This window comes from Tamandua tetradactyla, chromosome X, assembly GCF_023851605.1.
Source record: "Tamandua tetradactyla isolate mTamTet1 chromosome X, mTamTet1.pri, whole genome shotgun sequence".
Taxonomy (NCBI): Eukaryota; Metazoa; Chordata; class Mammalia; order Pilosa; family Myrmecophagidae; genus Tamandua; species Tamandua tetradactyla.
This window is the reverse complement of record NC_135353.1, coordinates 5571075-5595454: the sequence shown is the minus strand read 5'-3', so window position 1 is coordinate 5595454 and position 24380 is coordinate 5571075. Positions and strand designations below refer to the sequence as shown.

At 41.6% G+C, this 24380-nt stretch overlaps 1 pseudogene; it reads left to right on the top strand.

The window, feature by feature from the left end:
- On the top strand, nt 1-19955 carry LOC143671081 (heterogeneous nuclear ribonucleoprotein D-like pseudogene; annotated as a pseudogene).
- Nucleotides 19956-24380: the final 4425 nt, after the last annotated feature.

Sequence of the window (24380 nt, the reverse complement as noted above, 5' to 3'; positions counted from 1 at the left end):
ATGAAGATCCTCATTTGCGAGGTGAAGAAACACAGGTACCAGTGAGTGGCTTGCTCAAGTCACCCATGGGGGACCCAGAATTTGAAACTCAGGAGTCCAACCACAGATCATACAATTTAAAGTGCTATGCTGTACTACCGCTCCTAACAGTGTACTCTCGCTCTCTCTTTCTCTCAAAATGTAGATAGCTAGAGCTTTATGAAACTGACAAAATCACAGGCAGAAGTGCCCACATTCAAAAACATAGTGAGGGATTTAAACCTCTCTTGGAGATTTAGAGAACAAACAGACAAAAGAGAAGTACTGATTCAGATGATTTGAAGCTGGGAAGCAGGAATCATCTAACGTATAAATAGATATCATACATATGCATGTATGTATACATACACTCACATATTAAAAAAAGAGTCTATTCCCCAAAGCAATACTTTTCAAGCACACACAGAATATTTATAAAAGTCAACCACACATTAGGTCACGAGGACCTGAAAAACACGTCTGACCACAAAGCACCAAAAAGAGAAATAACCAAACAGAGCTATAATATACATTTAGAAATATTTAAAACACACTTCCAAATAACCCACAGGTTAACAAGGTAATGGGAAATTCTAAAGCTCTTGAAATAAAACATAATATGTTACAAACATTGTGGGATTCAGCTATGGCAGCTCTCCAAGGGAAATTCATAGGCTTAAAGGCACATTATAAACAACGAGGTTATGAAACTGAATGAGTAATTGTTCAGCTTCAGAAGCTAGGAAAAGAGCAACAAAAAGAGCCAAAGAAAGAGGAGTGAACTGAGTAATAAGGATAATTGTAGAAACTGAGGAAATAGCAAACAGAAAACAGAGATGATCCCCAACCCAAAAAGCTGATTATGTACCTAGAAAAATACAAATAAATGACCAAAATTGATCCAAGAATTAGAAAGTCTGAATTAAAAAAAAAGATTATTAAAGAAGTTAAAGCAATATTCAAAATTCCTCAGGAAAAACAGGCTCCAGACATTTTTTATTTGCCTAAGATTTCAAGAATCAGACAATTCTTATCTTCTATAAACTGTTCAAGCTACTAGAAGAAGAGAAAAAAATAACCGATTTTATTCTTATGAGTCCGGTAGGAGATTGGACAAGTAGGACAAGTACAGCAAAAGAAAAGGAAGTTACAGCTGAAAATGCCAAAGACATTAGCAAATTGAATTCAACAACTAAAAGCCACCAAATTGTGTACTTTAAAAGGGTGAATTGTACGGTATGTGAATTATATCCCATTAAAGCTACACAAATTGAATTCAACAGTATATTAAACACACACACACACACACGCGTGCACGCACGCACACACGCACACACGCACACACACACACTCACCGCACCTCATGACTAAGGACAATGCATCCCAGGAACACAAAGGTGCTTCAGCATCATTCTCAACATATCAGATTAGAGGGGAAAATCATGTCATCATCTCCATATATTCAGAAAACAGAGATAAATCAACATCAGTGTATGATGAAAAGTCTTATCAAACTAAGAATAGAAGGCAACTTCCTTAACCTGATAAAGGTCAGCTACCCCCAAAACCTACAGCAGCCATTGTACTTAGTGGTAAAGAAAATCCCCGCCTGCTGTCACCATAACCGCTGAACTCTGTGCTGCAATAAGGAAGAGAAAGGAGCAGAATGAGGGTCAGAAACACATGAAATGATCAGTACTTGAGGATTTTAGGATTATGGCTCCTACATAACAAACACCTTCTTACAATTAAGGAGAAAGTGCAAGAAGGTAACCAGACAGAAAATCAGCATCTAGAAGCCATTAGTATTCCGATATATTATCAGTCCTTAGCTAGAAACTGAGATAGAGATAAAGGAGATAAAATTGTGGAGTAAAGATGTCAGTTTTTTCCTGAATTAAACTCTGAATTAAATATAAATCCAGTGGATTTGCCACAAACAGATAGAGGAATAGATTTGTGACAGAGAGCTCCTACAATGTCGATGCATGAGCAGAGGTGTGAAAATTGTATTGCATATTTTGAAAAAGAGGAACAAGGAAGGGCACTCATCTTATCAGATCTCAAGAGGTTTTACAGCTCTAGAATTTAAAGCCATATGTCTTTAGCTCAGCAATCGATAAACTGATGAACAGAATAAAAGGAAGAGACCTTACAAATCTAGTATGTGACAGAGGAGGTATACGAGGCAGTGAGGGAAGGAGAGGGCTTTCATTCAATGGGAATGGGGAAACGCAGTGCTCCACATGGACACAAAGGCAATAGATCCCTAATTTTGCCCTATGCTAAAAAATAAATTCCAAATGAGTTAAAGGATAAATGTGAAAAACGAAATTCCAATGCCATTAAAATAAAATAAAATATAGCACAAATGGTCTCTTGGTGGGAAATTTTCCAAAATTTCCTCAAGGAAGGCACAGAAAGCACAAAGGTGAAGCTACGTTTTATTTCACTGCCATCAGAATTAAGCACTGTGTTGGTCAAAGTCCCCATTAATATGGTTGAAAAGCAAGTGGCCAACTGGAAGAAGATATCACCAATGTATAAAACGGAAAAGCAATTGGTGTAAGACTTATGAAGAACTCCTATAGATCAGGAAGAAGATGACAAATCATCTACTGGCCAAGAAATGGGCAAAGATAAAAACAGAAGATCCACTGAAGAAGAAATAAAAATGGCCACTCAACTTATGAACAGATGCACCATCTCATTAGATATTGGGGTGTGATAAATTAAAATATCAGTGAGGTACCATTTTCATCCGTCAGGGTGACAGAAGAAATATTGAATGTTGACAAGAGCATAGGGGAAATGATACTGTCTTATATTTCTGGCGAGGGTGTAAACTGATAGAGGCATTCTGGAGAACAAGTTGACAAGTCAAATGAGAAAGCAAACGCTATACGACTTAGCAATTTACTCCTGGAGATGTACCCTTGAGAAAGTCTTGTCCACATGCATGTGGAGACATATATGCAGATTACCACTGAGGCATCTTTTTGGTAATAGGGAAAAAAATTGGAAACAATCTCAACATCCATCAGTAAGAGAATGGATAAAAAACACCTGTTATAATTTTATGGTCAAATTCTATACAGCAGTTCATTCATTCTCCTCTCTTCCAGTCAGTGAACCGAATGACGTCTCTGCCCTCATGGAGCTTACAGTCTAATGGGAGGAGTAGACAGTACACATATGGTATCGATTATCAATGGTGGTAAGTGATGGGAAGTAAAATAAAGCCAGTGAGGGTGATAAGTGTGATGGGGAGCAGGGGCACTCTAGAGAAGGTGGCCAGGGAAAAGCGTTGTCCAGAAGGTGACTCTTGGGCAGGAGTGGGGCAGTGAAGGAGTGTACCCTGAAGCTATCCAAGGGGACAGTTTCAGGCTGAGGGGGCTACAACCTCAAAGGCCCTGAGGCAGATGCATGCTAAGCAAGTGCAAAGAATAGCAAGAAAGCCCAGTGCCACCAAAGCAGAGAGTAATGGGAGAAGAGATCAGAGAGGACTGGACGGTGAACTCATGCTGAGCCTATAGGCCATGGGGAGAGGTTCAGGTTTGACTCTGAGTGAGATGGGAACCATTTTGAGCAGAGGAGTGACACGATCTGACTTAAATTAAAAAAGATCACCTTGGCCTCTGAGTTGAGAACAGGGGCAAGAGTGAAGCAGAGGAACCAGTGAAGAGGTTTAAGCAATAATCCAGGAGAGGCTGGTACCAAGGTTGCAGTAAAGATGGCCAAAATGGGTCAGATTCAGGATGTACTTTAACGAAGAGTCAACAGGATTTTCTAATAAGTTGAATGTGGGAAGCGAGAAAAGAAGAGGTTCAAGGATAATGGCCCTTATCTTGGTTGAGCACCTGGAATGGAGAAGTCTGGGATGGGAGCAAATCAGAGGAGTAGTGGAAACCAAGAAACTGGGTTTGGGCATGGTAAGCTTGAGACATCTCTTAGACATCCAAGTGGAGAGGTTGTATGGGAGTTGGATTTATGGGTCTGGAGGTTAAGGGAAAGGTCCAGACTAGAGATCTAAATTTAAGAGTCATTGGCATAGAGAAGGTACCAGAAACCATGGGGATGGAGGAGAATACCAGGAAATGAGTTTAGGTAGAGAAGAAAGGAGGACAAAGGATTGTCCCGGGTCCCGCAATATTTAGAGATTTAGAGGTTGGGGAGGTGAGGAGGAACCAGCAAAAGGGACTGAAGAGGAATAGTCAGTGAGGTAAGAGAAGAAGAAAAAAAAAAAAAACAGCAGGTGGAGAAAATGCTTCTGAAGGAGGAGGGAAAGATCAACTGTGTCACATGTCGCTAAGAGATCAAACAAGACAAGGACTAAAAAAAAATGGAAAAATGGAAGTCACTAGTGACCTGGAGAAGAATGGTTTCATGCAAGTGATGGGGATAAGGGGAGAATGAGGCAAAAAATATTTAAGCCTAAAATGATGCTTGGGGATCAACATTTTAGTCTTCTCTCTTTTTTAGAACAAATCTATGTATCCAAGACTTATCTGTTATTTGCTAATTAGCTCAATTTAATCCTAGTACAAGGTTTTAAATTACCTAAAGATCACAGATATTAGTTTACATTGACCCACCAGGAAACGTAATTACTATTGATTCAAGTTGTCAGAATAAGGCTTCAGTTACGTTAAACACAAATTAACATTTTTCCTTTATCTTAAACATGATGTAGGAGTGATGTTTGCTTATTTGATCAGTAAATCTGTTTAAACTTAGGAAGTTTAAAAAATGTACATTTGTTTTATAATTAGCACTGAGAAAAGACAGAGCTCTTTTCTTTTTCAAACCAAAATTATTAAAATAGACTCATTTGCAGAGAGAATGGGAGGAAGGAAAGTAAGAACACAGAATATAAACAACTCTTTTTTGTTTAAATAAATAAATAAATAAATATCAACATAAATGGGTTGGAAAAAATGACCAGTGAATTGACATACAGCATGATACCACTGATACAAATTTATAAAAACATAGACACCAAACACCATAGAAGTATAAGGACATAAAGTATATGCAGAAGGATACAAACCAAATGGAGGAAAGGTATACCCCCAGCTCATGGGGAGGGAGGGGGAGAATTGAGAGCTAAAGAGACCTTTGGCTATCTGTGTACATTTCATTTCCTTTAAAAAGAGGCTGGAAGTTAATATATTGAAAATGTCGACAGTTGTAAATTCTGGAGAGTAGGAATATAAAGGTTTGTTATTTTGTCATATGATTTTGTGCAGGTTTCTATAATTTTTCAATTTCTCTTTAAAAATTGAAGGAGTGAATGGCATCTGTAAAATTAGGCTGTGAGATTGGGGAAAAATTGTTGCTCAGGTGCATGACTTGCTAATTTCGCAAAGATTGGAGAAGAGAAAATAAAACGGCTTTTAATTACAGACCACATCATGGTTGAGAAAATTCTAAGAGTTAAATGGATTTAGCAAGGTTGCTGAATACAGGTCAATCAACAAAAGAATAGTTGCAGTTCTATATAATAGCATCAAACAATTCAAAAATGAAATTTTAAGAAGAAACAATTCCATGGAAAATGATAAAACCTCTATGGAGGGGAATTCGGCAGCACCTAGCAAAATTATATATGAAATGTATCCTTTGATGCAGCAAACCATTTCTAGGAGTCTATCCTCAAGATAAACCTTTAACAATATGGGAAACAATATGAAAATGTGTGCAATGTATAAATTGCAAAAGATTGGAAACTATCTAAACATCCAAACGGAACTATAGTACATGCACGTGATCGAACTCCAGGCAGTTGTGCAAAAGGACGACGAAGTTTTCTCTGAACTGATATATAGTGATGTATAGGAGTTACTGTTAAGTAGAAAAGACAAAGTGCAAAAGAGAACTTTTGTGCAACAAAGAAGGGAAGATCAGAAAAATGCACATATCTGCTGTCCTTATAAAAAGAAACAAAGGAAGGATAACCCAGAAAACAATGTGGTAGCGTATGTATAGGTCTCTACCTACTTATCTATCTATCTGTCTGTCTGTCTATCTATCTATCCATCCACTCATTAGTCTTCTATTCATCTACATCTATCTAACTGAAATAGAACTTGCTATTTGAATAATTTGTGAGTGTGCTGTTCACAGCGTTCTGTTCCCGTCATCGCCATCCATCAAACCCTGCTATCGGATTGGGCAAAGCTCCTCTCAGGTTGTTTGTTTTCATCTGGACCCAATTAAGGACCACACCTTTTTTATTATATGCGTTTTAAGAGTCTTTTAATCGACAGGTAGGTTTTCCCTCTCTCTCTTTTTTATTTCTCACAATTTATTTGTTGGAAAAAGCTGTGCTGCTTCTCCTGTAGAATTCCCCACAGTTTAGATCCTGTTGAACTCTGTACTTCCTATAAATTGGTAGTTAGATGTAGATGTTCGATCAGACTCGGGAGCGAGCCAAATTCATAGGTGGTATCGGGAGATTTTAACACACATGTCCCCTAGTGTGTCGAGCAGACAAAATGTCAGGGAGGATGTGGATTTGAACAACCGTTGGCAAACTTAATTGAATGATCATAATATATGACGTTGTACCCCACGGTAGAATGCACATTCTTTTAATGCACACCTGGAACATTTACAGAAAATGACCACATAGTGAGGCCTGAAGCAAGTCCTCACATGTTTCAAAGGATTACAATCACTCAGAACAGATGATTTTTCCACAATGTACTTAAGCTAGAAACCCAGGAGAAAGGAAAGAAAAGAGCAGCCTGCGACATTTGGAAGCTGGCCTGGCACGCTATTGGACATCAACAGCCTTCCAGAGCAACCAACAAGGTTACTTTGAGACCCTGATAAACTGAGGCGAAGCAAGGCCACTTCTGAATTTTGTGTGAGTCCAGGCAAAACCAAGCTCACTCTGCACCCCACAGCATACTGACAGCTCCCTCTCTCTCGACTGCTGCTTCTTTCCCAATTATAGCTTTACCGTTGCTCTAATCTGTCCTCCCTACAGATGAGATTTATTGATACACCTAGTCATAGAATTGTCCCCACTTTCTGACAGCACCCAGACTAGAGCAAATGCCTGTTTCCTTGGCCACAGGTTCTTTTTCACACTTTTTGACCGAAACGCTGTGAGTTCCCCATGGTGTTTCTGCCTCGCTGCGAGGAGCAATGAACCCAACTACTCTAGGTATACTCCTGGGGGTCTTTGGTTGGAGGGCGTTGACATTCATACAAGAAAAATAACTAGAAAATCCCCACATATTTGGAAATGAAGAAATACACATTCAAATAACCCATGGTTCAAAAACAATTGCAGGATGGAAATCAGCAAATCTTTTACTGAATGACCAAAAAATACTACATCCCTATATCTCCCATTGGGAGGAGAGAAGGGAAGTGTATATGATTGACAGAGTTCTTTTACAGAAGATAAAAACAACAGAATAACCACAAAAAGACAACTAACACAAGAGAAAAATGGGCCAAAGATCTGAGGAGACATTTTGTCACAATAGATGAAATCCAAATCCCCACCAAATAAATGAATGGTGAGCCACTTACTTCAAAGTCATAGAACCGTGAGTTAAAACCATGAGGCACCGTTACCCACTTACCAGCATGACAGAAACTGAAAAGCCTTGCAGTTCTAGGTGTTGGCAAGGTCGTGGAGCCATGGAAACGTTCCTACACTGTTGATAGGAACATGCAATGGAAAACAGGTTGGTATTTTTGTAGTAAAATTGAACACACACTTCCCCTATGACCCAACGATTCCACTGCCAAGTATACAAACTCTGGAGAGGCTTGTGTACGTGGGCACCAGGAAACCAGTGTAACTGGTTCCATTGGATTGAATGGTGGCTCCCAAAGGATATGTCCATGGCTTCATCCCTTACATCAGTCAACGTGATCCCCAAAACATGCCCACGGAATTTTTCGGAACTTGACACACTGACTCTAAAATTAATATGGAAACTTAAAACAGAATAAAGTCAAAGTAATAAAAACACAGTGTAGTATTGGTGCATCAATAGGGCAACAGAACAAAGAAAAAAGACAAAGAAGTCTAAGACATATCCAAATACAAAAAGGAGTTGAGCGGATGATAAAAATCTTATTTCAATTCACTGGAGAAAGAAGAATAATTCAATAAGTGGTGTTGGCACAATGAGGTGGCCACCTGGGCGAAAAAAAATAACATTGAGCCCTTACCTCAAGAAATACAAAAAGCCGAATTTCAGATGAGTCACACTGAAAGCTTTCAAAAAAATTGAAACTATAAAAATATCAGAAGAGACCACAGCAGATTTAAAATATCGCATTGGAGAAGGAAAATCCTTTATATCTATAACATGGACCTCAGAAGCCATAAAATAAAACTTGACTAATTCCATACATAAAAGTAAAAAGTTTCTTTGATACAAAAATTAATGTTAGAAAATTCTAAGACAAATGTCAAGCCAGGAAAACTATTTGCAATTCACGTTAGGGTCAAGGGGACTACATTTACTATTATATAAATAGCTCCTGAAAAATAGCAAGACAAGTGCCAACAACTCAGTGCAAAAATGGGCAAGGAAAGAAATACCAATGGCTTCTAAAGAAACAAAAAGAAAATGAAAACTACAGTGAGATTGGCCAAAGTAAAAAACAAGCACTTTCTTACATTGCTGCTGGGTAATTTGGTAAACCTGTTTAAATTACAAATGCATATACCTGTTGGCCCAAGGATTCCATATCTAGGGATTGATTCTACAGATAGATTTGCATATGTGTGAAATGACAAAGAAATGCTAGGCAGCCGCTAAGGAGAAGGAAGAAAACTATGGACTGATATGGAGCCATCTTCAACATGCGTTGTTAATTTAGAAAAGGAAGGTGAAGCAGAGTGTGATTAGCATGCCAGCCTTTGTGTGAAACAAGAATATGTGTGTGTGAATGTGTGTGTGTGTGCAAGTACAGGCATAGGTAATTGATGGATATTTGTTGAACTTGGGTGATGGGTACGTGGAGGTTTGTTATATTATTTGTTGTTCTTTTGAGTATGTCTGAAATTTTCAGAATAAAAGGTTAAAATGTACTTAGAATAGTGACAATAAAAAGAATACCTCTAGAAGGATATCCAAGAGACTGATTATTGGCTGTCTCCACAGGTGGATATATCAATTAGGAACTGCTTTTGGATGGAGTAACAAAGATCCAACAATGGTGGTTTAAACACAAAGAGTTTACTTTTTTCCATATTGAGATGTCTGGAAGTAAGCAGTTGCTGGCTTTGGTTAGTTGCTCAAGGATGTTAAGAGAAAGGTCTTTACAATTCTCTTTGCATTTTCCTTACCATGCCAAGATAGCTGCTGAAGCTCCAGCCATCAAATATGTGTTCCAGGTTGGGAGAAAGAGGAAGGGGGAGGGGGGTGAACCAAAATAGGGCAACTCCCTCTAATTCAGCCCATTGTAAAGTACTTTCCGGAGGCCCTACTCAATGACTTCCACATTCATTTCATTGGCCATTTTTTATCTCCAAGGGAGGCTGGGAAATACAGCTTTGAAACTTTGCACATTGCTACCCTAGACAAACCCAGGGTCTTGTTATGAAACACATCATGGGAAGGGGCCAAATAAATGAATAGAAAAAATACACGAGGAAAATACTAACAGAAAGAAAGCAGGGAGAGCAGGGTTATTTTCATGGAAAACAGGCCTCAAGGCAACAAGCTTTCAAAGAGACAACTGAATGCTCCTATGAATAAAGACACAAGTCCAAAGAACGATAAGGCACGATTCTTTGTGCCCACCACACCTTCATAATATTGAAGCAAAACCAAAACAAACCAATAGAAGATAAAAAAGAAATGGACAAGTCCAATGTTATCCAAAACTGACCACATATTGGGCCACAGAGAAAATCTCAGTTAAGTCCAGAAGCAGACTTCATATTTAGTGAATCACAAGCATTAAAATGAGAAATTTTACCCACCAAAGGAAACACCCTGATACTAAAAGTAACAAAATCAAGGAAATGACTAAACATCAAAAAGCCCAGAATAGTTGTAGAGATCAAAATTTAAAAATGCACAAACTTGTGGCAATATTGGTCAGGAAATAAAAGGTGAAGATGCAAATAAATCTCATAAGAAACAGAAATGGGTTATAACATCAGATGCAGGCAATTTTTTAAAGAAATTGTCAGACAATGCTATATATATAGTTTTATATAGATAAATTTGACAATCTAGGTAAAAAAGATAAATTTCCAGGAAAATACAAATTATGATAATTGGTTAATAAGTGGAAAATCTGAATTAATCACTATCCATAGGAGAAATGTAAAGGTAGTGAAATGTCTACCCTTAAAATCTGCATCAGACCCAGGTGTTTTTTATGGTTAAATTCTACTAGAGTGGAGAAGAAATAGGTAATTTCCATATTGTATGAACCCTTCTCTGCATAGGAAAAGATGGAAAGCATCCAAATTGGTTTTATGAGGCTTTTATAGCCATGACACCAGCACTGGACAAAGACAGTAACAGGACTCTGTAGGTCAATCTTCTTAGGAACATAAACAAAAAGATAGTAAATCATGTTCATGGGGATATTAAAATAATACTTTATCAAGCCTAAGGATGGGTTTCCCCCCAAATGCAATGACAAATCACTATTAATAGAGTTATTAATTCACATCATTGCTGGTTAGGGAGAAAATATATTCCCATCTCGATGCAGGAAAAGCATTTGATTCAATTCATGCCATCCTTGCCACTTTTCTGTTTGGACCTGATCAACGTGAGAAAAGAAAGAAGCACAGAGTATACGTATTGGAAGAGAGAAACCATGATTATTCAGACAGATATGATCATTTGCCCAAAGAATCTGAAAGAATCAGCTGACAAATCATTAGGGCTCATAGGAGAGGTATCGAACGGGGGCAAATATGCACTCTACCTTCCAGCAGTTATCAATTAATGAATATAAAATTAAAAAAATTCTTGATCCTAAGAGCAACAGAAACTATACAAAGCTTAGAACTAAAATGTACAAGGCTGATGTGAAGAAAATATAAAAACTCACTTTTGGCCATCGAAGCAGGCCTCCGTAAATGATGAGATAAATCTTGGTTCTCCTCCAATTAATCAATGGCTTCGAGTATAATCCCAATTAAAAACCCCAACGGGATTTTTTTCTTTTTTTCGCATGGGCAGGCTCTGGGAATTGAACCTGCGTCTCCAGAGTGGCAGGCAAGAATTCTGCCACTGAGCCACTGTCGCACCGCCCCCCAATAGGATTTTTTTAAAATTAATTCTTTATTGATATTATTTTATGGTTATATTGATCCTCACATACAATGATTTCTGATTCTTTTTGATGACTCGAATAAGAGATCACTCAGCTTTAATAATAAGTTACTCAAATTATTATTCAGAAAGTTTTAGAATTCAATGCAGATAGCGGTTCACAAAACTCATTAAATGGTTACCTTTATTGTTTTATATCTAGCTAAATAACATGTTTGTTGTAATATTCGTTGAAATTAAAGATTCCATGAGACAAGTTTAAACTGCATATTCACATTAAATATTTTGTAGTGGCACTTTCTTATCTCAGAATACTAAAATTTTGCCCTTTAAAAACATGGTTGAGTAAAATTCTTTCAACATCAGACATTTTCAGTAACATTTGTAATTCTCCAGCTCTCAGAACAGAAAGTTTGCTTTTTGTTTTGAACCCTACTCTGCTACAATTAGTCTGTTAAGTTTATAGCTTTAATAATATATGGCATCTATTATGCAGTGTAAGCAGTACAATCTTTATTCCTCCTTCTATTAGTATCTAATACTAAAATCAGTGTATTCAAGTTTAGAGGTGGTTGGTTTCATTAGAAAGGTCCTGTGGTCAATGCGAAAACTGGGGCGTTCCACCTTGTTCAGCCACGACTTCATGGACTTGACTTTTTCTTTGGGGCGCTGCGTTTGGCCTTGACGGTGTCTTTACTGGTTCCTCCGCCCGGCTCCGTCTTCTGGGTGCATTCTAGAGCAGCACCCTGGGCCCTCCCGAACACCTCGCAGTCGGCGCATTTGAGAGGCCTGGCGGTGCGCGCGGAGGCGGCGAGCCCTCTGCGGAGGCGTCCCCCGCCCCCCGAGTAAGATTTTAATGGAACCTGACAAGCTGCTTCTCAAATTCATTTGGAAGAGAAATGCACAAGATTGGACCGGAAAAAAAAATGGGGGGAAAGGATGAGGCCGGATCAATTGGCTATCCGTGTAAGGAAAACAAAAAAGTAGATTCTAACCAGGTATCGTAGAGGAAATGCTATTCCTGAATGATTAAACTATCGAGGCATGGAAAAAGAAAACTATCAAAACTAATCTATAAAAGACAGAGCTGGAGGCGGATATCTTTATAATCCTTGGACTAGTAAACTAGGCACAAAATGCAGGCACCATAAAGGAAAATTCAAAAATCACTGAACGATACATTTTACAGCCTAACGATGAAAAGGAAAGGTTTGCTTGACAAAAACTTGTGCCATAAACCAGGCTCAAGATAAATAACAGTGTGGCAGGAAGCCTCTGCAGCCCATATAATAAACTAAGGATTCGTATCAAGCATATAAAAGGAAACACAAGTAAATAGGGAAACTAGCCAAGAAGTTAAAACTGTCTAGCTCAGCATCTGTCCATGCAGTGCTGTGTCTATTAGTAAAAACCTGGAGAATATCAGAATGTCTGCCCAGAAGGGGGGCTGTCAAATAATCCAAGCTGTACCTGTGCTGTGGATGCTCAAGCAGTAGGACAAATAATTCTCCCAGCCATGGTTAGTTACATGAGGAAAGCGAGCTGCGGAATAAAGATAGAGTGCGACGTCATTTATATGCAAGGTAAAACCCTCTATGCTATATGCACATATGTGCCTGCAAATAGAGGTGCAGAAAATGTCGGGAGGGATCCTCAGCAAATTAACGCGAGGGTCGTCTCAGAAAGAGGCAGGACTGGAAGGGGGCCCAGACAGCGATTCCAGCCGACTAGTATTTTATCCATCTTTGTTAAACATTCAAAAAGGAGATTATATTCTTGTTTTGCTTGGGTAATTAGAACTAATGGAGAATGTAAAACAGAGGGTGGGGCGGGCCACGGTGGCTCAGTGGCAGATCTGTCTCCTGCTGTGCTGGAGAACTGGGTTCGATCCCCGGTGCCTGCCCACCCAAAACCAAAACAAAAACAGAGGGTGGAGAGTAAGTGTTTTGCCAGGGGCGGTGGGGTCAAAAAACCAAACAGGAAGCAGAGGGACCTCCGCAGTCACAATGACCAAGAGGAGGTGAGAGGGGCTGGGTCCCAGCGCACAGGTGGGGGCGGGCTGGGGCCGGAGAGGGGAAAGTGGGTGGAAACAGATGTCAGCAGGAAGGCGAATTTCCCCACGGAGAGTATAGAAAGGTCCTCTCGGCTGACTGCGAGTTTTGCTATTACATATGCATGTGACTATTAGCTGAGACTTGAGAGACGAGTCCAAGGCGATGGTCTCAGAGCCCAAGAAAGGGACCCAGTTAGGAAGGGACCTAAGGGAGGTGGGGCTGGGCCAGGCACCCCTTTGAAGTTTGTGGTCTTAAATGTGAAGTGAGCCCTGCGTCCATGGGTGGGTAATTGTCTCCACCACATTCAGCTCCCTTGTAGCTACTACATTTGCCCCCCTCCTAAGGAACCCCTTGTATGTGCCCAAGGGAGTCTTCATTGGTGCAAAACTCACATTAGAGTAGATTTTGAGCCACAATCTGTTCGAATCAGAAGGATTAGGACAGACAGGTTGTCAGGGAGAAAACCAGGAGAAAAGCTAGGAAGCCTCTAGACACACCTGGGAGGCTGAGCCCCTTGTATATTACCAGGTGACCAAGTTGGGTCATTGAGGTCACCCACTTTGAGTTACTTATCAAAAGGCTGCTAGGGAAAATTAACCTCCTATGACGACTATGGTTTATAAGTTTATGTGAATAAACTTTTTTTTTTTTGCCATAAACATTTCTAACAAGTGTGTTTTCTGATAAACTCTCATAGGCTTGTAGTGAAAGCAATAGCTCTTGGCACCATCAAAGAACACATCTATTATTCCAGGCAATTCTTTTGTCCTGCCTATTAAACAGCCGTAGACAGACACTGGGCATGAACACGCATAGCTTTACCTGAATTGCCTGCCCCCTTATGGATTTGCCAACCTTGTCCTGCTCTGCCTCAGAAGGCAGAATGGTGCTCTGTTCAGAAGCCCTTAACATGTGGTGTCCATCCACATGTTATTTTTCTCCTTAGTACTGCTCCCTCCTAAGAACCCCCTCATGAAATACACGTGTGTACTGAATGTGAGGGCCACGGTGCAGAGGCCAGCGCAAAGCCAGCTCTACAGGCTTCAAGGTCCAGGGGTGGGGCGGGGTTGAGGGTAGGGTTCGGGCTCAGCAAATCAGCTTCAGAGTCAGCTTTGGCCAAGTGGCAAATGGGTGATATCTGCTTTTTCTCTTGTCTTTATTAGAGGAGTTGTGGGTTTACAGAACAATCAGACATAAAATACAGGATTCCCATATACCACCTTATTATTAACACCTTGAATGGGTGTGGAACAATTGTCACAATTGATGAGAGCACATTTCATAATGGTACTAACCATAGTCCATGGTTTAACTTAGGGTTCACTGTTTGTGTAATGCAGTTCCATGGATGATATCTATTCTTGCAATTGCTATTCGACAAGTACTTGGACGTTCTAGCCAGAGCAATTAGACAAGAAAAAGAAATACAAGGTGATCCGTATTGGAAAGAAAGATGTAAAACTATATTTGCAGATGACTCGATCCTATCTATAGAAAATCCTAAAGAATCCACAGAAAACTATTAGAGCTATCAGGTAGTTCAGTGGTGGAATGCTTGTCTGCCATGCAGGAGACCCGGGTTCGATTCCTAGCCCATGCACCCCACTATCCACAAAAACAATTAGAGCTATTAAACAAATTTAGCAAAGTTGCAGGATTCAAGTTCAATATGCAAAAATCAGTTTATTTCTTTACACTATCAATGAACAATCTGAAAAGGAAATTTAGAAAACAATCCCATTTACAAAGCATCAGAAATAATAAAAGTGTAGGAATAAATTTAACCAAACTAGTGCAAGACTTGTACATGGAAAACTACAAAAATATTGTTGAATAAGAAATTAAGAAGATCTAAATAAATGGAATACATCCCGTGTTTGCCGACTGGAAGACTTAGCATTGCTAAGCTAGTAATACTCCTCAAAGCAATCCATACATTCAATGCAATCCTTATAAAAATTCTTACTGCCTTTCTTTTTTTGCAAAATAGAAAAACCAATCTTAAAATTCATATGGGGTGGTGTGACAGTGGCTCAGTGGCAGATTTCTCACCTGCCATGCCAGAGACCCGGGTTCGATTCCCAGTGCCTGCCCATTCAAAAAAAGTTCATATAGACCCACAGACTGGGAAAAAATATTTGGAAACCATATCTGGTAAGGGTTTATAAGCCAGATTTTACAAGGAAATTCTGCAACTCAACAACAAAAAGACAAACAATCCAATCAAAAAACTGTGCAAAGCAAATGAACAGACATTTCTCCAAAGAAGATATGCAACTGGCCAAAAAGCTTCTGAAAAGGTGATCAATATTGTTAGCCATTAAGGAGATGAAAATCAAAACCATAATGAGATACTACTTCACACCCACTAGAACAGTTACTACTGAAAAAATGGAAAATAACAAGTGTGAAAGGATGTGGAGAAATGGGAGCATTTATTCCCTGCTGGTAGGAATGTAAAATGGTGTCTCCGTTGTGGAAGAACAGCTTTGTGGTTTCTCTGAAAGTTAAGCATAGACTTATCATATGTCATGGTCAGGTTCATGTGTCAACTTGGCCAAGTGGTGGTACCTGTTTTTCTGGTTGGGCAAGTGCTGGCCTGTCTGTTGTAATGAGGACATTTCATAGAATTAGATCATGATCACGTCAGCTGCATCCACAGCTGATTCCATTTGTAATTAACCAAAGGGGAGTCTCTTCTGCAAGGAGTGATGCTCAGTCTAATCACTGGAAGCCTTTTCAGCAGGATTCAGAAGAGACAGGCTCTCTTCTGTTCCTGCTTCGGCCAGCGAGCCTCTCCTGTGGAGTTTGTCCAGACCTTCCATCAGAGTTGTCGTTCCCACAGCCTGCCCTGCGGATTTCAGACTCTGCATTCCTGTGGTCACGTGAGACACTTTTATAAATTTTATATTTGCAAGTGTTCCCTGTTGACTCTGTTTCTCAAGAGAACCCGAACTAATACACCATATGACCCAGCAATTTCACTTCTAGATCTATACTCAAAAGAATTGAAATCAGGGACTCAAACAGATATTTGCATACTGATAGTCATAGCGGTATTATTCACGATTGCCCAAAGGTGGAAGCAACCCAAGAATCTGTCAATAGATGAATGGAGAAGCAAACGTGGTGCATAAATAAAATGGAATATTATGCAGCTGTGAAAAGGAATGAAGTTTCCAATTCATGAGACAACATGGATGAACCTTGAAGACATAATATTGAGTGAAATAAGCCAAACAAATAAGGTCAATTTTTGTGTATGATCTCACTGATATGAAATAATTAGAATAAGCAAATTCACAGAATCAGAAATTAGAATACAAATTACCAGGGTCTGGGGAGGGGTAGATAATGGGGAGTTAAAGCTTAATTGGTAGAGAAGTTCTGTTGGGGATGATGGAAAACTTTTAGGAGTGGTTGATGGTGATGGTAGCACAACATGGTGAATGAAATTATCATCACTGAATTATATACCTGAATGTGGTTAAAGGGGGAAATTTTAAGTTGTATATATGTTACTAGAATAAAAGTTTTAGAAAGTTCCAACCCAGACAAACAAGGATATTATTGGGATGACTGAAAAAAATTAGAATATGGGCTGTACACTTTATAATGTTAAATTTCATGAACTTGATAGCTGTACTTAAGGTGGTTGAGTGTTGGTAAAAAATCTGAGTATATAGATGAGGGGGTATATTGAAGTTCTATGTATTGTTTTTGCATTATTTTTGCAATTCTACTGTAAGTTTGAAGTTCTTTCAAAAATGAAACTTAGGGCCACGTTGGCTCAGTGGCAGAGTTCTCGCCTGCCATGCTGGAGACCTGGATTTGATTCCCGGTGCCTGCCCATGCAAAAAAAAATTTTAGAAAAAAAAAAGGATGGTGTGATGGTGGCTCAGTGGCAGAATTCTCACCTGCCATGCTGGAGACCCAGGTTCGCGTCCCAGTGCCTGCCCATGCCAAAAGAAAAAAAAAGGTAAAAAAATTCATATAAATTGCCAGGGACTCTCAAAGACCAAAACCACCTTGAAAAAGAAGAAAGTTGGAGGATTCACATTTACTGATTTCAAAATTTACTGCAAAGCTATAGTAATTAAGACAGTGTGATCCTGGCATGAGGATAGACATATAGACCAGTGGAATAGAACTGAGAGGCCAGAAATAAACCCATACATTTATGGCCAATAGATTTTAGACAAGAGTCTCAAGGCCATTCAATAGGGAAAGAAGAGTCTGTTTAACAAATGGTACTGGGACACCTGGATATTCACATGAAAAGAATGAATTTGGACCCTTGCTTTACACCATATACAGAAATTAACTCAACATGGATCAAAGACCTAAATGTAGGAGCTAAAACTATAAATGTCTTAGAAGGAAACATAGGGGAAAATCTTCATAGCCTTGAATTAGGCAACTGGTTTCTTAGATATGATACCAAAAAGTGCAAGAAATCAAAGAAAAAATTAAAAAGTTGAACTCCATCAAATTAAAAAACTTTTGTGTATCAAAGGGTACTATCAAGAAAGCAAAAAGACAATCCACAGAATAGGAGAAAATATTTGTAAAGCATGCAACTGATAATGGTCTAGTATCCAGAATATGTGAAGAGTGCTAACAACTCAACAAACAAAAGACAAACCACCCAATAAAAGAATGGACAAAGGACTTGAATAGGCATTTTACCAAAGAAAATAACAAATGGCCAATAAGCACACGAAAAGATGTTCAATATCAATAGTCATTAGGAAAATGCAAATCAAAACCACAATGTGATACCATTTCACACACTCCTAAATGGCTATAATTCTTTAAAATGACAACAAAAAATAAGTGTTGGTGAGGAGGTGGAGAGATTGGAACCCTGAAAAATTGTTCATGGGGGTGTAAAATAGTGTTATGGGAAACACTTTGGCATCTCTTCCAAAAGTTTGATGTAGAATTGCAATATGACCAAGCAACTCCACTCCTAGGGATGTACTCAAGAGAACTGAAAACCTATGTCCATATAAAAACTTGTACATGGATGTATAACAGCATTATTCATAATAGTTAAAAAGTGGAAACAATCCCAATGTCTGTCAATTGATGAGTGGATAAACAGTTGATGAGTGGATAACATCCACACACTGGAATATTATTTGGCCAGAAACAGGAATGGAGTACAGATTCACGCTACACCATAAATGAACCTTGAAAACATTACGCCAAATGGCAGAAGCCAGACACAAAAGACCACATATTATGTAATTCCTCCTTTCATCTGAAGTGTCCAGAATAGGCAAATTCATAGAGATGGAAAGCAGATTAATGTCTGGCCAGTGGTTGAGGAGGCAGGGAGCAAGGGGAAGTAACTGCTAATGGGTACAGGGTTTCTTTTTGGGGTCTTGAAAATGTTCTGGAATTGGGTAGTGGTGATGGGTTGCATAACATGAATATACTAAATATAGAACTGTATGCTTTAAAATGGTACATTTTATGTTTATGAATTATATTTCACTAAAAGGAAAAAAATCTTTAAAAAAATAGCCAATGGCTCTTCCGCCGCCACTTTAAATCCAGCTCCATACAACGTTCCGCTGCCGCTGCTACCGGGACTCTGTCTGCGCGCCAGCACCGCCCTGCCGACAACTCCGCCACCATGGAGGAATGAACGAGTACAGCAACATAGAGGAATTCGCAGAGGGATCCCAGATTAACGCGAGCAAGAATCAGCAGGATGACGGTAAAATGTTTATTGGAGGCTTGAGCTGGGATACAAGCAAGAAAGATCTGACTGAGTATTTGTCTCGATTTGGAGAGGTTGTAGACTGCACAATTAAAACAGATCCAGTCACTGGAAGATCAAGAGGATTTGGATTTGTGCTTTTCAAGGATGCTGCTAGTGTTGATAAGGTTTTGGAACTGAAAGAACACAAACTGGATGGCAAATTGATAGACCCCAAAAGGGCGAAGGCTTTAAAAGGGAAAGAACCCCCCCAAAAAAGTTTTTGTGGGTGGATTGAGTCCAGATACTTCTGAAGAGCAAATAAAAGAATATTTTGGAGCATTTGGAGAGATTGAAAATATTGAACTTCCCATGGATACAAAAACAAATGAAAGAAGAGGATTTTGTTTTATCACGTATACAGATGAAGAGCCAGTAAAAAAAGTACTAGAAAGCAGATATCATCAAATTGGTTCTGGGAAGTGTGAAATCAAAGTTGCACAACCCAAAGAGGTATATAGGCAGCAACAGCAACAACAGAAAGGAGGAAGAGGAGCTGCAGCTACTGGACGAGGTGGTACTAGCGGTCGTGGACGAGGTCAGGGCCAAAACTGGAACCAAGGATTTAATAACTATTATGATCAAGGATATGGAAATTACAGTAGTGCCTATGGTGGTGATCAGAACTATAGTGGCTATGGCGGATATGATTATACTGGGTATAACTATGGAAACTATGGATATGGACAGGGATATACAGACTACAGTGGCCAACAGAGCACATATGGCAAGGCATCGCGTGGGGGTGGCAATCACCAAAACAATTACCAGCCATACTAAAGGAGGACCTTGGAGAAAAGAGGAGGAAATGCTAAAGCAACCCATCTTGCAGGATGGTGTTGAAGATTGGTCTTCTGTTGATCTAAGATGATTATTTTGTAAAAGACTTTCTAGTGTACAGGACACAACTGTCCAACTGTATATAGCTGCCATTTAGTTTTCTTTGTTTTTACTTTGTCCTTTGCTATCTGTGTTATGCCTTGGTGTGGATTTGTTTATACAAATTTTATTTGTATGATTTCATGTTAAACCTCAAATAAACGCTTCCTTACGTGATTGAAAAAAAAAAAAATAGCCAATGGGTAATTGGTCATTTTGGGCCTGACCTGGCTAATGATTTTAGGATTACATAAATTGCAAAGAATCCAATCGTTAAATGGCAGTAAAACCAAAGAGCCATGATAGTCTGACCTATTCTTAGTCTGGAATTTTCACTTTAAATTATAGGTAAACATTCTGGATGGAACTTAGAGCAAAAAACCATCTTATGTGCTTTTTATAGTGAAATGCTCCTGAGACAGTTGAAGAGCAGAATGCTGCCATGATCGATGGTGGTTGATGGCTGTTGATTTCACATGCACAACAATTATTAAGAGCTTTCAAATGGTTAAATAAATAGGGACATAGATTAATGGTTAATATGAATGTTAAGGAAGAACATATTAGCTAGTCATCTTTAGGAAGATTATCATATCCTTTTTGAGCCAATAAAATTTGCAACATTTAAATAATACAACCCAGAATAATACTCTTGTTCAATGATTTCGAATAACAGCATTTAGAGCATTAAATAAAGTAACTGTGAGAATGGAATCAAAGGGTTGTTTAATTCCATTTAAGTCATAAGTGCTTTAAGAAAAAGTTCCGTGGGGAATTCTCATCTTGCAAGGATGAATGAAAGCAGAATCTCCACTTTGCCAACTCAGAATTTCCCAAGGAGGAAAAATTCCCAGGTTTTTGATGAATTATCTCTGATGGTGAAATAGGGAAGAATATAAGAACCTGAAGAAAAGAATAATGTTGGAGAAAAATGAGGTTCTCAAGACGCATTTTTATCTCAACTAAACAAAATTCCGAAGCAGGTTTTCAATATGCTTTTGGAAAGCTAATGCTGCAAATTTGAATGTAAAACTGCTCCCTGGGATCTCTGTGGACGCCCAGAGTTTTCAGCAAATAAAGGTAAAGGGTTTTTGAGATCTGACTAAGCCATTAATCCCAGGTACAAAGTTCCTTCTGGTAAACATGTAATTGAAAAGGTCTTCTGAAATGCAGTCTAATGCCCTGAAAGAGTTGTGCTGTCACAGCAGGGGACCCCGGGAGCTGACTGCAGGGAGGCCAACGATCCTGAACCAGAGGCCAGCTCTGAAGGTTGGGTGTTGAAAATGGATGATAATAGCAGTGATATTTCAGAATGAATCTCAAAAATCCATTTCCTGATGGTGAGGTTTGAGCTTCGACCTTGGCCATTTCCCATTGGGCTGAACATGTCCCCATGCCCTCCGCATCTCCAGCTCAGTCTGGGTGAAGCTTCTCCATCAACAAATTTCACCTCCCCCAAGCCCCTGTCCCTATTCTGCCACTAAGCAGAGGGTAGCTTCTAGCCTTGGGGAAAAGGCTGTGGTGGCACTCTGTCCCTATCCTCCAGGTACCTGTCACTCACCTGCCATCTCCAACCTGGACACCCGGCCGTCGCTGCTGCAGTGGCTGCCTGTCCTGCAGGGTTAGATGTCTGGAACACACACACGGACCTGGGGCGGGGTTGGGGGTGGCCCCGGGCTGTCCCGTGGGGACCGAAAAGGTGGCGGCCTCCCCGCAGCCTCGCTGGGCCCTTGCAGGGGAGCCCGGGACCTCGGGCGCCTCTGTGGCCGAGCCCCTGGTTTCCTGGTCCGTGAGGAGGGGTGCGGGCGGCAGGGGGCGGCGGCCCACGAGTGGGGTGATCCCCGGGCCCCCACCTGGATGTGCTGCAGAATCCTCTGGGCGCACCAGTCCCCTAGCTCAGCGTATCTGCGCGCCAGCTCCTCGCACGCCTCTGTGAGCTGCTCCACCAGTGCCAGCAGCATCATGGGCACCGCCATGGGCTCCGCCTCGGGGGCGCCGGGGAGCCGCAGCCGGCCCAGCCCCAACGGGTCCTCCAGCACGATCTGCTCCATCATCTCCACCGCTTCGCTCTGGGCCGGGGCCGGGGGGAGGTGAGGGGAGGCCTGGGTGGGGGGCAGCCACCTGCAGGGGCCCCGAGGACCCCCACGGGGTGGGTGGGGGAGCTGGGGAGGGGGCGTCCCCAGCTTGGACGGGGGTGTCACGGGGCGCTGGATGCTCCCGGGGAGTGGGGCTGGGGTCTGGCAGCACGGGGGGAGGAAAGGGGCCTCTCTGCCCAGGGGCCATGTGGGTGGGTGGGGGGTGGGAGCTCTGCAGAATTTGCAAGACAGAGCAGGGCTGGGATGGGAAGAGAATGGAGGAGCAGTACCCAAAAGTGACGTGGCTGAGCCCGCTGACAGCCAGAGGGTCCCCACCCCCCACTCCCACTCCCCCTTTTATTATTTTTTTATATGCTGTATGGCAGGGACACATTTCATTCTTTTTCCACGTGAGTATCCCATTATTGCAGCACCATTTGGTGAATTTGCTTGTTTGTTTGTTTTTTCGGAAATGCATGGACAGGGAATCGAACCCGGCTCTCCCCCATGGCACCTGAGAATTCTACCACCGAACTACCCTTGCGCCCCCTTCCTCTCCACCTTTTAAAGGTTTGGGATGATAGAGGAATCTTCCAGTGACTAGCTCCTCTTAGGAATGTGGCCTCACGGGGGGGTGTAACAGCTGTCAAAGACCACTGGGGCTGTGTGTGGAAAATGGACTGGACCGGGCAGTGGGGAGGGAGGCGGGGAGGCCAGTTGGGGCTGCTGCCGCAGGGAGCTGGTGAAGCAGGGGACAGGCGCAGTGGACGGGGAGACGTGCAGGGGCGAGAGCCACTGGGGCTGGCCTCGGTGGGGAGGGAGGAGAGGCAAAATGCACGCGTTAACATTGGGCATGTGCGGTTAGTTTGGCTTTTTAGGTTTTTAATCAAAGCGCGTAAATCCCAGGGGCAAGGCTTGGTGGCCTTTCATTTGGGTCCCCAAGGTCATTGGCTTCTGTCTTCCCCATAAATGCTTGTGGTCTGAAGGCAAGAAGAGGGTTCGGGGTGAGAGGGCGCAGGGTTTTGCCAATCTGTCTTGCTTGAAAAAGAAATGGGGCCATGCTTTTTATTATGCGTTTTAAAAAATCTTTTAATTAAAATGGTAATATGTGCTCAATAGGGGGAAAAATCCAAACAGCTCATAAGTGTATGAATCCAAATCATAAGCGCATAAATCCAAGAGATTTTATAAATCCCCCCTTCCCTGACCTCCGTTAACAGTAGGTCAATTTCTGTCTGTGTTTACCCCTGTGGCGTAAATCCAGTCCTGCTGGCCCAGCTCATGCTAATGGCAACGGTGAACCTCAACCTGAGAACAGCCGCAGACTCGGCAGTCAGCCTTTTCAATGACACGCCCTTGAAATCAGTCTTGGAGTGACTTGGGCTGCTGAAGTATGTCAAGTGTTACATGCAGCAGAAGCTAAAATGATGGGTGCTACAACTGCAGCTCTTCTCATATGCAAGAGTCAATTTAGTGAGCCTCAAAGCAGAAGCCCCCTTTTACACAGGCAGAGGGGGCCATGGGGAGCCCGGGTTAGAGCAATGAGTGGGGGTGCAGACACGGGCCCGTGAAATGGGGATCTGGGGTCTGTGACCTGGCCAAGAGGGAAGGATCACACTGCCTGCCTAGAAACTGCCTTTGGGGTAGGATTGAGAGCCACGATGAGAACGGGCACCTGCCAGAAACCACAAGGGTGGGGTAACTGCTCTTTCCAGAATGTTCCTCACCCTGACAGGCTCCCTGGTGAGTCAAATCATGGCCCACGAGGACCCAACCCCAGCATATCTGGAGCCCACTTGGTGGTTTTCCCTCCATGGCTGGGGAGCCGACTCCATAGCTGAGCTCTGTTTGCATCGTGAAGGGTCAGGAAGCTGGAGGGCTGCTCCCTTTCTGTGCCACTCACCCTGAGACAATGGCCACCAGACAAAGGACCCTCCCCTGGCCACCAAGAGGACTGACCTGCCTTCTCCTCCAGATCTGGAGAGGCTGGCCGATTCCCAAGTCACATTTCTGCCACCCCATGCCCGGTCCCTGGGGGAGGAGAGCTCAGGGCCCAGTCCTGCCTTCCACTTTCACCTCCAAGTCAGACTTGGGGGAGAGCCTTAGCAGAGATGGGGGAAGGCCTCTTCGCCAAGGGACAGTTCAAACTTCCAGGAAACACCAGTCTCCCCCGATCAGGGTGCCTCCTCTCTCATCCAGGTGGCTGGCACGGGATCCCCCTCCCCCCCAAAGTGAGCCCTAGGTAGAAGCCCCCTGCAGAGCATGCTCCTTGTTGCGGCATAGGGCTCGACCCCAGGGCAGACCC